A 15,299-nucleotide genomic window follows, 5' to 3' on the forward strand; every position below is an offset into this window, starting at 1 on the left:
GGAACAACTGTGTGGCCACTGATGTGAGAGTGAGTTACTCTCTTAAGTTCTTTAAAAAAGCTTTTATCAATATTTTACAGCTTTACATGTCATTCATTTAATCTGTCACGATTTGTAATTTCTACTCATTTTTTGAGATTTAATTGCACTGAACTCATAACTTTATGCTGCAACTTTGGAACAACTTGGTTTTAATGAAAACATTTATGAATGCAATTATATTTACGTTTATTCATTTAGCGGAAACTTTTATCCAAAGTGACTCATAAATGAAAAACATCATAAACAATTTATCATAAGACACAAGTAATTAAAGTTAAGTTAAGTTTAGTTCAAGTTAAGTTTTCTAGTTCAGTGGGTTTATTGTGCAAGGTAACTTTTTATATTTCATGTGCGTTACGATCAAGTTAAAGGAATAGTCCATTTACTCCAATTTGCTTCCTTCTCTCTCTATATATTTTTTAAAGATTAAAATTTTTAAATAATTGTATTTAGAAGAAATGAAGTCATACAGGTTTGAAACTACAACAGGGTGATTAAACTATGGCAGAATTTTATTTATTTATTTATTTAAATAAAATCTCTTTAAGACACCGTATGTTTACCTTGTGAACATTTCACAACACTTATCAAACTAACGCATTCACACTGTGTGGCACTGTTGAGCTGTGCCTCAACACCGCATCGCGTTATCCCAGAGAAATCCATGCAACATGATTAATAATAGTTCCCAAGGTATATAATCCTGATTATCATCAGCTATGGGCATGGAAGCGCGCAGCAGAATGGTGTGCAACGCTGATTTAAAACCGTTTGCGAGCCAAAGAGGAGGGGAATGAAATATGAGTGATTTTTTTTTCTATACTCAAAGGGAGTGGTATAATGTCGAGATTGAGAACGAAACCAATATTGGAGAAGGCCTCAGTCTTCTCATAAACGCTGCTGTGGAGAAGTCTCCAGGAGATTCTGCCTTCCCACTCCAGCTCTAACCATGATGCTTTCTGCTGGTATTTTGCGCTGAAATACAAAACTGCAGCATCCTCTTTGGGGAAACTTTGAAGATAAAGGAGCACAGAAGCACCGCGCGTACGTACTTAATAAGAAAATACAAAGAGGCATTGGGACAGAGACACTTCTGGTGAGAATCTTTCCACTCGTGCCAAATTGGACCACCGGAAGATGCGCGTTACGAGACGGTGATCCAACAGAATTAAAATGCATTTTTTAAGGAGTGCTCTTAACGCGTTTCTAATTAAAGACATGCCGGGGTAATCCACATGGGACAGCTCCTTACGTCTGCAACTGATAATAAAAAGTGAGGAACCCATGCCGGATGATCTGAAGCAACTTTACGCACTGGAGGGGGAAATAAATAAATAAAAAGCTGCGGACTTTCGTCAATTTCCACCCACTTCGAGTCAACACGATCAACAGATGACCACGGCTGTCTTTAAACATATAAAAGGGACTCGCTCTGCTCGTGTCATGGTGCGCTAGAGCCTGTGGAAGTACCTTTGGAGAAGCGACGCCAGCGGAGTCTATTTGATGTGTTTTGCGTTAACATTATTAATCTTTAAGCACGCGGGAAGGCTGTCAAACAAGTGTAAACTAAATCTGCATTGAGGAGAAACAGGTAATTCGTTACTTTTTCAAACAGACACTTGTTTCCAAAGCGTATTTGCGCAAGAGCGTAAAAGGGAAGAGAACTCGGGATTCTTGCGTGGATCTGTGTGTGATACTGTGATTGGTATACTTAGAGGTATCGGACAGTGCCTGAAGCTACATTTACTTGTTTTAAAGTGAATCGAAAACTTATTTATTGCACGTTACAACTTAATATTAATAGAAAGGATATAATAATGCGTAATATGTGTATTACCAGAATATTATTAAACTAACAACAAACATTCAGCATTTGTATGTAGCTATGTTGTTGACAAAAATACCTGTTGGAAGTTGCTCTACGTCATCTAAAACGTTTTTAAATAACTTTTTGTTAATTATTTTAGAATTATACATGCAGCTTTCTTGACCTCATACAATGGCGTAGAAACAGTTTTTACTCTGAAATTGCTAAATTTTACAATTAATTACAAAGTAGCAGCAAGTAACTCTTTGAATCAAACGAGTATTTTGGATGTAAAAAAAAAAGAAGTCGTTTTTAAACTTCTCCAGTAATCTATTTACTTTAATGACTTGGATTTTTTTCTTTTATTATTATTATTTTTATTTATTTTTTATGTTTTATGTATTGACTGAAAGATCCACAAAATATTTGTAATTTTAAAATGTTTAAAATTGTCAAACTTAAAAGACGTGTACATTCACACACATTCCATCCTCAAATCTTTAAATATCCCTAGAAATTATATTTCAACTACATATTAATGGCGTATTTTAAGCAGATTTACATGAATCGATTAATCAAGTATTGGCACTGGGCACTGAAATGATCTTGTTGTGTTTGCAGGGCTATACGACTGGACGCAGGGCAGAGGGGCTCTCGTTGCCCACCTTTCAGCATGAGTGCAGTGCGCACACCTGTCTTCATAGGGCTCCTTTTGATGATCCTCACCACTGGCTACTGCAGACCGAGAGACAGGGACGACACCAGTCTGCTGGACCTCCTAAGAGACAGAGAGAGACTAGCACAGGAGCATCACAGTGAGGGAAACACACAGCATCCCCCCGAGATCGCCGAGCACTCGGCAGAAACAAAAGGCGTTAATAAAGTTACAAAGTCATATCAGCATGAACGCATTCTTGGTAAGCATCACCACATTCAATCGCTGACAAAATGAGATAAGGAGAACTGCTCGAATACTTGAATACAGTAGTGGTTGTTTGATCTGTTGGGTGGCATTACATATCTTGTGACCAGTATATGAATAATACATTTTATGTACAACAATTTACAAGCTGAGGAATTTCTCCATTTTTAACAGAGGTCTTTCCGAGAGATATTCAACCGAAGGATAAGATTTTAAAACATTTAACAGGTGAGCAAGTGTCAGCATCTCTATTCCCGTTCTCCATTATGTTTGCAAATTGAAAGCAACTTAAAACCTGTCTTTTTCTGTGTTTGCAGGGCCGCTTTATTTTAGCCCCAAATGCAGCAAACACTTTTATAAACTGTATAATAATACCAGGGACTGCACAATACCAGCCTGTAAGTGCCACCTCATTGAATAGCATTAGCATGACTTTATAAGCGTTGGGAGTGTTAGAAATATTTACCTTGAATAATTAATCTGAACTGTTTTGCCATATATTCAGGTAAATAATTGCGCATGCACATTTTTTATTTGGATGTTTTTACACTATTTTGATTATGATTTTCTGTATGGTGCCATGTTTTAAATCTGTTTAACTCTTGTTTTTTTTCTTTTCTTTCTAGATTATAAAAGATGTGCCCGGCTTCTTACAAGGCTAGCAGGAAGCCAGCGGTGCTCAGAGGGATAGATGTCACAGGTGAATAGTTAACATAATGTATACAATGATTGATTTAATAGGAAACTTGTTTCCGCTGTGTGATATATTACCGCTAAAATGTTTGTTATGGAAATTTTTGCCCAGAACACACAATAAGTGATCAAATGTCTGTTTGTTTGTTTTAAGGACACAATCATCCCACTGTTCTTGCTACTACATTCTAAAAAAAAAAGAACTTGATAGACAGTTTCTGGTTACACACGGTGTCTTATCTACGTACAGAAGTATAAAACGTAACTCTACGTAAGAAATATTCCACCTGTTTTATGACCTTTCTAATATTACAGAGTACCCAGATTATCTTTTACTTCACCTGATTGGAATGAAAGGGTTTGCACATTTTAGCTAAAAGGCTGTTTTGGTGGAGCTTCTAGTGCAGAGGTTAAATAGTTAAGTTAGTTCCTCTAATTAAACAAAAATATCAGAAAAGCAAAAACAGGTGGCACCCGTACATCTGTCAAAGAAAGTACATGAATATAATCAGGGATTACATTCTCAATTGACTGTAAATGGCATGTTAACCATTTGAAGTTAAGAGCCACACTTGTGGACAATGGCCCTTTTCTTAATGACACTGCTTTAGTTCTCAATGTAACATTAAACCTTCAGTCCTTTCACATCTGTGTTGCACAATTTGCTCTTCTGTGGTGTTTTGTACCCACACTATTGTGCCTTTGAGGAGCAGAAACTATATAATATATAAAGGTTTATTTGAGATCTTTTCATCCTCTGCCCAGTAAAAACTAATTATAGCTATAACTTGCATTTATAATGGCTTTCTATACTAAAATAAAAAGAATTGGCAATATTTTCCAAATAGAAATGTTAAAATAAATACATAAGGAGATATCTAGGTGGATAATAATAATACTTATTTTTCTTAAATAAATAACATCAGAACTTTCTAATGTCCCCTTTTATTTTTTGCATGAATCAGTTCTCCAGCATGAATTTCTAGTATGTATTTTAGACATTTTACCAGCATCCCAAAGGGTTTTATTAAGGTTTATTATGCTGAAGTAATTTTTGTTCATGTCAATCGTTTTGTTTCGTTTTACAGATTTCAAAAGAGCTGAAGAATTAAAGAGAACCAAGAAAAGTGCCTTGGAGAAAAACAGGGAAACGAAATGAATTCTGAACAATCATATTTATCATGTGAACAGCTTTTTTTTTTTTTTGCAATGAAATAGAACTCCTCTTTTTATCTTTTCTTCTCACATACAGCTTGTGAATCTTGTGAGTTGACAAAACTGATGTTAGAACCAAGTTTACTGGCAATGGTCATGGTGAAAATGAAGAAGACAATGTTTTATGGGAAAAACAAACACAAAAAAGTCCTGCTGCCAAATAATAAACTCTGGGTGTCACATTCGACTGCATATATTCGAAGTTGAATTTGCCTTCACAGGTTGTGTGTCCAGAAGTTTTTGATTGAAGAAGAATTTAGATGTGGTTTTGCAGATATTCAAAGGTGTTTACTGGCTGAACGCAGCCTTTGGTCCAATATTCCTGACAACCTCAAAGTCACATTCCTCAAAGCCAGAGCTAAATCCTTTGATTGAATTATGAAATACGGGATTTTTTCTTGCCTTTTTTTGTCTTTACAAGACATGATTTGGCAGTGATTAACGCTGGTTGCAGTTTATTCTGTGAAAGAAATTAATTGCATTTTGCTAATATTGAATGTCTCATATTATGTATTTATACATTCAAGCTATTAAATATTGCTATTGTCAAATAAACATCTAAGTTAGAGTTCAGTTTGTAAATATTGTAAATATATACAGTATATATATATATAACATATGATCTTTAAAATAAACATGTTTGTTATATAATGTTTAAAGAGTGTTGAATTTTAAGTTATTTATTTCTAATAAATGCTAAATCTATTGCTGCTTTTCATAGTTTCCCACTCCATTTTGGCTGTAAATCCATCTTTGAGAGGTATGAGACCCATTTAAGGGTGTGGGAAAGCAGTACTCTGCTCTCAGCTGATGTCATAAAAGCACATTTAAGTGACAGTCTTCTAAAATAATGTTTGCATTGGCATTCTACTCAGGATAAAAAGCAAAAAAGAAAACATTTCAAATTGTTAAGGAAAAACAAGGGGGATTTTTTTGTGTTTGTCGGCAAACTCTATTAGTGTCCATTAAGCAGAGGAAGTATATAATTTCATCATTACAGCTAGTTAGAATCCAATCTAACTTACTGTGTTCAAATCAGCCAGTCCATGTGTATTTACAGTGCATTTATTAGTCTATATAAGTCTATGCCCATCAATTTGACTTAGAAGTTAATGCATGTCATAAGTATGCTGTCTATTAAACCATGGTAAAACCCTCTATTATCTCTAGTTTACTATTACAGAGTTCTTCTACTTGATTTGTCTAGACATGCTAGTGACACTTGTGCTCAAGCTTAAGTAAGCGAAAGATTAATTTCAGAAAAGTTTTTGAAATGCGCTACCTTTCTACAAGAACATTTTAGTTAGAAAAAAATCTAGTTAGCAGAATCACTACATATCAGTAGATGAAGAGAATTCTTGTTTTGCAAAAAGCACCAGTGTAGCATCCAAGTTTACTGCATAAACGTTCTGTTGGTACGTTCAGCCATATTGCAAGCAATTATATCAGTCTGCTGAGGTAATGCATGTGTATCTCTTTCTTGCTTTCTTAGGAACTCCCACTAGTTACCTGATGCCAACACTGTGGTTTAGCTGGTCTGACTATAATTTTGGGCTGCGGCCAAGTAAGAGTAAGAGTACAAAGCAACAAATGGTACATTTACCATTAGGACTTTACTGACCATCAAGAGAAGAATATTAAGACTTTGGAATATCTGTAACTTAATAATGTAGAAATTCCATGCACACAGGTTATAAGGATTTGGAATTTGTCACAGCCATACGGTTTTAAACAGCCACTGATGGCAATGTAAAGTGACACGGATGGCCGGAGAGCAGTGATTTAAAACCAAAGATCAGGAACAAAACTGGCCAAATCTGACCTGATGATTATAAATGAACCGTTCAAAATTTGGTGACTCATACTTCCACGTCAGCCTTAACCGCATACAATGAATGTGACACAAGCAACTGAGCAACAGCACTGCAATATGTGTTTGCTTTATAATCTAGTCTAGAAGTCGAGATATTCATCAAGAAACTCGTTCCATATCACAAAAATATCATGGATGAAATATATGCAAAAAATGGCCAAAAATATATTGCTAATATGGATGTTAAATATATTTATATTTATATGTTTTGCATTCACAAATGCATTCTAGGAATTTTGGATTATGTCTTTAGAAAGAGATTTTGTGCTTTGTAATTTACAAAGTTGAAGGACAATTTCTTCGAGACAGCTCTAACAGAAGCCAAAACCATTGTCTGGAAAGTTGTCTGGATAGGTGTCCCACAAAATGCCATTCTAGGCTTAATGCTCATTCCCCTTTCCCACTTCAGTTGGTAATATGCTGGAAAAAGTTCCCGGAAAGGTGACATTAAGCATTCAAAGAACTCCATAAGCTGATTACTGGACCTTTGTTGAGCACATGATCTGAGATTGTTCAAAGTAACAATGTATCTGCCAATGAAAGCGCCTCAAGCATCTATAGCATCAGATAAAATTAATAAATCAGATAAGATTCCGATAAAATTTTAGAAAAGATATATACCCATCCTTTTCTTTATAAACAATACTGCCATTAAAACTGCCAGATTTGTTATTATTATAAATGCTGAAACCAGTTGTGCTGCTTAATATTTTGTGGAAACAGATATTTTTTTTCAGTATTATTGAAGGAATACAAAATTTCAAAGAACAGCATTTATTTGAAATAGAAATTGTTTGTAACATCGTAAAAGTCTTCACTGTCAGTTGATAAATATTCTGCATCCTTGCTGAGTGAAAGTATTATTTCCAAAAATAGTTATAATTAACTCTACAAATTATTGACAAAAAAATATGTCTATCCTAGATGATTTTCACATTATAAGACCCTCAAGCATCACATTATAGGACCTAAGCCTGAAAATCTGTGATAATGAAATTACTAAAATAACCCCTGAGAATCTCTTCCATTGGTTATGGTCATTGGTCATGTTCAGAACTTAAGAGTCAAAATCAATTAGAAGATTTTCCAACTATCCAAAGTGCAGTCTTTAATCCTCTAATTTAGGATTTCTGCAGAGTCAGAGTTCAAACAGTGGTGTTACAGACTCTTGAGAGGATCACAGACTTTGGAAAGCTGTGTTGAACCCATCAGACTTGGCTTTGTTTACGTTGAAGCCATGCAGGTGTTTGTTAAATGCCAGAATGCGGTCTACTACGCAGAGGATGAGACACACGTTACATTTCTTACATAGCTGGGTGTGGATGACTGACAGCCAAGGGGGTGGTTGTATAAAGCCCAGACGGGAGCAGCGAGCTGCACGCCTTTCTCTCAGCTTCCAAACAGAGGCATGCATCTGCCATTTAGAAGTCAGAACATAGCGGGTCATCTCAGGCAAAGGGTCTTAAAATTCTGCCTGTTTGATCACTTGAGATCAGAGCGCACATGACACACCAGATCTGCCAAGAGCCCACCAGATGAATGGCTAAGTGATAATGTGTGAGGATAGCATGAAAATAGTCTCTGTGTTTTCATAATTTCATAAAAAATCTATTGATGCTATATAAGTGATATTAACGCTAAGTCCATTTCAAATAAATTCTGTTCACTCAGCAGTCATATTTGCAAACCCTCTGGACAGATATTTTGGGCATCCAAGACAAAGTCCTACCTACTTGAATTCATTTTAAAACTAAATCTGACATAAACTGTCCCATAGATATTGTTTCTTCTGCTCAAATATAAAAAAGGTTATATTTTAGGCTGGTCTAGCCAAAGCAGTTCTAAGACATTGATTAAACGGGTCATGATGTGATTTCAATTTTTCCTTTCTCTTTGGAGTGTTACAAGCCCTTGGTGCAAAGATCTATAAAGTTGCAAAGACTAAAGTCTCAAATCCAAAGAGATATTGTTTATGAAAGATAAGAGTCAACCATGACATCCTAAAACGGCTCATTCAAACACAAATGTTCACGCAAAGAAAGAAGGCGTAACTTTGATTCACGCTGTTGCCACCAGCACCACGTCGTGGCGATGTTGTGTGTTTCATTGTGAAAGCAAAACTACTTTGTTTGGCCTTTCAAAAGAGGACACAACTAGAAATCAGTGGTTAAGTTGTATTTACAACCAATATTCATATGTGTGCACTGCACTTTACAGAGGACAAGAAATGTTTCCAAAACCAGCCTACAATGCTTCTGTGCACAAAGGCTTTTTCTATAAAATGGGGCAATATCAACTTTGTAAGAACAGTCTGACGCTTCTGACTCACAGTCTGTAAGTACGTTTACATATTTAAAGAATTTGCCACTGACGATTCAAATGTGAGTTTTTAGCAGTGTAGAGTAATGCTTGTTGTTTGTTGTTTCTCCAATCACAAATGCAGACATGGGTTTATATTGACGGAGCGTGATATGCATAAAAAGATAGTACAAGTTATTATAATCAGTAATTATGTCCCCACTGGATGAAACAAATGGTGTTTGTAATGTTTGTAATGGGTTTTATTGGTTTTGTCTCACTCTGCTGGGACACAGCATCACTGTATGTTAAGGGTCGTAACCTTTCCGTCACATGCTTGAGGTATTCAGCCAATCACAATGCACTGGATAGCTGGCCAGTCAGAGCACACCTCACTTTTCAAACTGATGAGCTTTGTAAGTATCAATGCATTTCAGAAAGGCGGGGCATAGAGGAGAAACAATAATGTGCAGTATGTGGAAAATAATGTGTTTTTTTTTTTTACCTTAAACTGCATAAACACATTGCATTACACAAAATTTTCTTTTTTAGCAACACCATATGACCCCTTTAAAGTTGCACTACATTTAATTAGTACAATTTAACAATTAAATTGGGTTGGAAGTCGTGGCCTAATGGTTAGAGTGTCAGACTCCCAATCGAAGGGTTGTGAGTTCTAGTCTCGGGCCGGATGGAATTGTGGGTGGGGGTAGTGCATGAACAGCTCTCTCTCCACCTTCAATACCATGACTTAGGTGCCCTTGAGCAAGGCATCGAACCCCCAACTGCTCCCCGGGCGCCGCAGCATAAATGGCTGCCCACTGCTCCGGGTGTGTGCTCACAGTGTGTGTGTTCTTCACTTCACTTCACTTAAGTACTTAATTTATAATTTTAATGGTCCTCTCTCTCTCTATACACACACACATACATATATATTTGTGTGTGTATGTTCTTATGCATTCTGAACTGGAATTAAAACACACACACACACACACACACATATATGTATATATAAAAGTTTTTATGAAGATAGTATTAAACAAGATGACTGCACTGAAATAAGAATAAGTGTAGAATGATAGTTAATAATGTTTTTAAACACATATGTTTGATTATTTCAAAATAACTTTCCTAAGCACCTACATAACAATCTTCTATTTTTATGCTGTATTTTTATAATGAGAACCTAAAATGTACATTTAAGACCCAGATGGCAATTATTTTTTTCCCGCTTGTAGACACAAAAAGGATTGCATTATGTTATAATATTAATAAAGAATAAATAATTGACTTTTCATGGGTTCAAAATTAATGTTGACAAATGCTCTTGTGGATAGTGGTTTAAAAAAATCATATTACAGACAAAAAAAAAAAAAAGACATAATGTGTGAAAATATATTTTATGTGTGTGTGTGTGTGTGTGTGTGTGTGTGTGTGTGTGTGTTGAAGAAAGCAAACTTCAAGAATAACCAATCAAGCCAAGAATTTCAGAGGTAATTTTTTTTTAGCACAACATGACCCATTCTAAATTCTCTAACAACAGACATTTTTGTTTTTTGGCACAATATAAATGTCCCAGGGGAAACAGGCCTTAGAGTTCTGTTTATAGATTGTAACAACAACAGTGTAAATGAGACACGTTTCTAAAAAAACCTTCGAGTCCAGATTTACCACGCATTTACATTGTGCTCACCGCAGAAGATTCCTCATGAGGAGGAATATCAAACTCAAGATAATCTGCAACCGGGAGACAAAGATAATTACCAAAATGTAAAACCTTGCTGGCAGATTAAAAAAAAAACTAAAAAAAGCAACAACATGTAAATCTCTTTGTTCACTCACACAAACATTTATACTCAAACTTATTAAGTTTTTCTGGAAAGATAAGTTTTTCTGTTTTTATCAGCGGGAATGGTTTTTATTACACATTACTTCTAATGATACACTTTTATATAAGCATACTGTCTATTTAAAGACCGCTATCAACATTGCAATAAATTAGAAATATCACTTGTCATCACAACTACGGCGTGTCTGTTTGTTTTCACACGTGAGTCTGTGTACACGAGAGCGCGCAAGGGTCCTATTGTTGTCAAATGACATTTTCCTTGCTGTGTCCCATTGTTGCCTGAATCAAAAATGCTAAATATAACTTTGAATCCTGTGTAGCTTAAAATAATGGTCTGTAATTGTGACATGCGACTTTTTTTTCACGGCATTCCTTCGAAAATATTATTTACCAAGCGAACTGAAGTACTTTTATATTTGGTTTTATTTCCTTACAGGTCCTTTAAGACTAAGTAAACGGGTTTGGCAGGTGTATCGGAAGTGTACACCATGGCGTTTAACTTCTCTTACCTGCACCAGGTGAGACTGCATAAAAGTCAACTTGAAACTTCGAGAAGTCTCCGGTCCTGGCGAATAAAGAACGTTTTTGATAAGAGTGAGTACTAAAGAAGGTTTTTCATGTTTCCCTGAAATGAATAGCTAACCCCAGCGTTTGATCGAGTCTCTCTGCAAATTTTTCACACGCCACTGTGAGGCGGCTTTGTTTCTACATATTAGTGAAGTGGCATTTATATTACTTTTCGGCAAATTTTTACTAAATTGTAAAGCACAATCTCAGCTGCAGCTGCTAAATAGTGTTGATTGACCAAAAACAAACAAACAAACAAACAACAACAACATTTCAGAGTATTTATTCACAGTCAGTGTAATTCTGTTATATGTCCCTTACAGGAAAACTGAAAGAGTATGTTTAATAGAAAATCAGATCAGATTCAGATTTATGACACATTTTATCACAGATAGGACAAGACACATGAGTGCACTTTATTTACATTTTTTTTTTTTACTATTTACGAAAAGGTGACTTAGAATAGATGACGTAAATGCCAGCTTTCATTATGACGTGCACTTTATTTCGCGTCACAGCTGTCACACGTGACAATACGGACGGTCTGCGGTCTTTATTGACAAAAGCAATACATTTAACCCCTGTGGGAAAATATATCTAAGATCTCCACCTTGAAACAGACAACTTGTCATGATTTGGAGTGTCCCTTCGACATTCCTGAAGCTCTGTTTACATGCATGAGGATTTGTCGCATGGTTTTAAAGCTATAATTAACGAATTACCACTAAGGGTCAATTTAAGTTGTACTTAAGGGATTTGTTGGAAATTCTTCAAGGAGTCCATCATACTTTTTTACCATTTTTGGACTTGATTTACTGACATATATTTTTAGAACCACACTAATTGCATTTATCTTGACCTTTGACCTATTTGATTTGATCCCTTTAACAAAAAAAAAAAAAAAAAATAAAAGGCCCTGAAAGAAGATTCTCACTGTGAATGTCAGTAACAAAAATATGTTTGCGTGCTCTCTCTCTCTGGATCAATGCTGCATTCGTAATTGTTTATTATCTCTTCCAACTACAAATTAAGACATAATTGCACTGTCCCAGGTATTTGCATTTTACATGCTTTATTTTGCTAGGTTAATAAGGAATTGACTAATTAGCTGCGTAAGCAGTAATTATTTGTACAGTAATAATCACAAAAATTGTATTCACATTATGTTTGATATGACAGCTGCATTTATTAGCCCACCTCCTCTGTATGGCAGCTCAGGTTTTACAGGCATGAGGAAATGAGTAGAATAGGGCTTAATAAGATGCACCCCAAAAAAGCTTTGTTGCTACCGGTCCTTGTCAGATCTGGGGGACGACTACTTTATACAATGCAAAATTACAGAATTACTCAAACCTTAAGAAAATGTTTATCATGTAAGAGAGAGAGAGAGAGAGCTACATCAACCCTGCATATCCCCAGATGTTCTCAGGTCACAAAGTTCAGTGCTTTTTTTGCTTCGTGACTGTCCCCGTTTGAATTCACTCTTTAATGGTACAGTGTTTTTTTTTCTGCCAAAGACACATGTATTGAAGCTGTAGGCTAGAACAGAAAAAGGAAATTCTCAACTACAACAGAAAGAGTGGATTCTTGTACTAAACATAAATCAGAAAAAGACCCAAGGCTCACACTATTCTGTGGCAGCTGACATTAAGGTTGGAAATAGGGCTTCAGTTGCTCTTTAGTGGTGTTTTTCAAAAGATTTCCGCTTCAGGACAAAAAAATAATAAATCACATTGGGCATCAAAGTACCAAAATTGATTATTGTACCAGCTAAAATAAAAAGTAAAAAAATCTTTGAAAACAAGCATGGAGGATTATACAGTATTGCCAAAACCTGCATAGGCCCACTAATATTCAAAGTTCTGTTTGGTTTGCAAATGTTTGTGTCCTTGGAAGTCAGTAATTAAGCACATTGTGTGGTGTATACAAACCATGTTTATGCTTACTCAAAACCATATTGCTTGCATTTGGGTTATATTTTCTGTTATATTATGTAGAATTGCTCAAGGTTTTTGAGAACGAGGGCATCTCATGCAATCTCTTCCAGGCATCTGCTGATTTTCTTTCTACAGGAGCTTCAACCAAGAGACATATATTTGGACCAAAATATTATACACAATATGGAAAGTGTTTACTCATAAAATATGCATGACCACATGATTAGTTGCAGGGCTCAAAAAGTAAGATTTTGGGATTTTATGGATGAATCAGTATATGCCATCATTGAATAGAAAGCAGCATTTATTTGAAATAAAAATATTTGGTAACTTATGTCTTTATTTTTGCTTTACATGAACACTGCCACAGAGATTACATAATACAAGGATATAAACAAACGATTGGGTTATGGGTTGAGATGACTTATTGACTATAATTCAGCCAAATAAAAACCATTTAATTTGCATGACATAATAATGAAATGTCAGCCTCTTGCACGGGACTTTCTACCAACTCCGGAAGTTTCATATGAAAATCCTTATTAGTCTGAATTTGTAAGCATTACTGCATATGTGTGCAAGTAACTATCTATGCAGCAGAACTCACTGATGTCTTCACAGACATTTTCAACATCTCACTTAGTCAGGCTGTTGTTCCCACATGTTTCAAAACTACCACCATCATTCCAGTCCCGAAGAAGCCATTTCCATCCTGCTTCAATGACTACCGTCCTGTTGCACTTACTCCCATCCTTATGAAATGCTTTGAACAGTCATGCACCACATCAAGTCTGACCTCCCCTCCTCCCTTGACCCCTTCCAGTTTGCTGATTTTTTTAGGCTCTACTGTTAGTGTTATCTGTATGCACCGGGGTCTGAGAGTAACGCAATTTCGATTCTCTGTATATACTGTACATGTGGAAGAATTGACAATAAAGCAGACTTGATTTGATGTGGTCTGTCACATCACATGAGATCACTAATACACCTTTACCACTGATAAAACGTTTGTTTTGGTTTGTTTGTATCTGGTCCCTTAAACACCATTACGTTGTTCGGTGCGTACTAATCTACTTTAAAAACACGTCATGAGATCAGGTTAGACTGATGACTCAGACAGACATTCTTTCGTGAGGTGATTTGGCAGAATATCTGATAGATGAAATGCTATTTGACAAAGTTGCTTACGTAGAAGTCTTTAGGTTTCTCAGAATGTAACGTTTTATTTACGTTGACAGCAGTTTGGGAGAGTAATTATTCTAATGCATTACATCAAGAGCTATATGACAAATGGGAGAAGAATTCACAGCACACAGCTGTTTAATACTAGAAATGACGAGAGTGAAAGAGAATCATAGAGGTGTTACCAGCCGCAGCCTGGCATTTACCGCTACATTGTATATGTGAATGAGAGATTATTATTACTTAACTGCACTTTGTGTAAATTGAGAAAGTTTGATGCAAGTTCTACAGTAGGTTGGTCTTTCAGGCCTTACAAAGTTCAGTACTCCAATTCACTTTCCCAAACCTTGTGCCCTATTGTATGCAGTTCTTTTCAAGCTAGAGCACTGTTTACGCTTCTTAAAATAAATAATGGTTTGTAGGCACTTGAAGCAGTACAAAAACATTTTTTACTTTGGAAATAATCTGAAGTGACTGTGAATGAGTGCTTTGTTAGTCATCTGCTTTTTCATGTGATGTCCTGATCTTGGGGTAATTATTGGGTGAAGGCAAGAATCTGTTTTACTATTGCTCAGACCGTAACCTTATAATAAACTTGGTGTGTGACTCTTCCTGCACATTCATGATATACAGATATAATATGAATGAGCCAGATCTATGGATTTTTGGCCCTTTTTGGACCTAGGCTCTTAAAAATAAAGGTTTCAAATGGGGGTTTTGCAGTGATGCCATGGAGGGTTCCCCAAATAATTTTTCTTAAAATAATAATTTTTTTGTTTGAAGATTCTGAAAAACATTTAAATAAAACAAAAAAAAAAAACTTTTTTTCAATATAAGAGCCATTTGTGGAATGGAACACTTAACAGAACACTTCATCTTGGATCCATAGATTCCAATAAAGGACTTTTTAAAAG

At 35.7% G+C, this 15,299-nt stretch overlaps 1 pseudogene; it reads left to right on the plus strand.

Moving 5' to 3' along the window:
- The first annotated feature begins 755 nt into the window (after window positions 1-755).
- Window positions 756-4,679, plus strand: LOC113073880 (ALK and LTK ligand 2-like; annotated as a pseudogene).
- Window positions 4,680-15,299: the final 10,620 nt, after the last annotated feature.

The sequence above is a fragment of the Carassius auratus genome, unplaced genomic scaffold (genome assembly GCF_003368295.1).
Source record: "Carassius auratus strain Wakin unplaced genomic scaffold, ASM336829v1 scaf_tig00013156, whole genome shotgun sequence".
Taxonomy (NCBI): domain Eukaryota; kingdom Metazoa; phylum Chordata; class Actinopteri; order Cypriniformes; family Cyprinidae; genus Carassius; species Carassius auratus.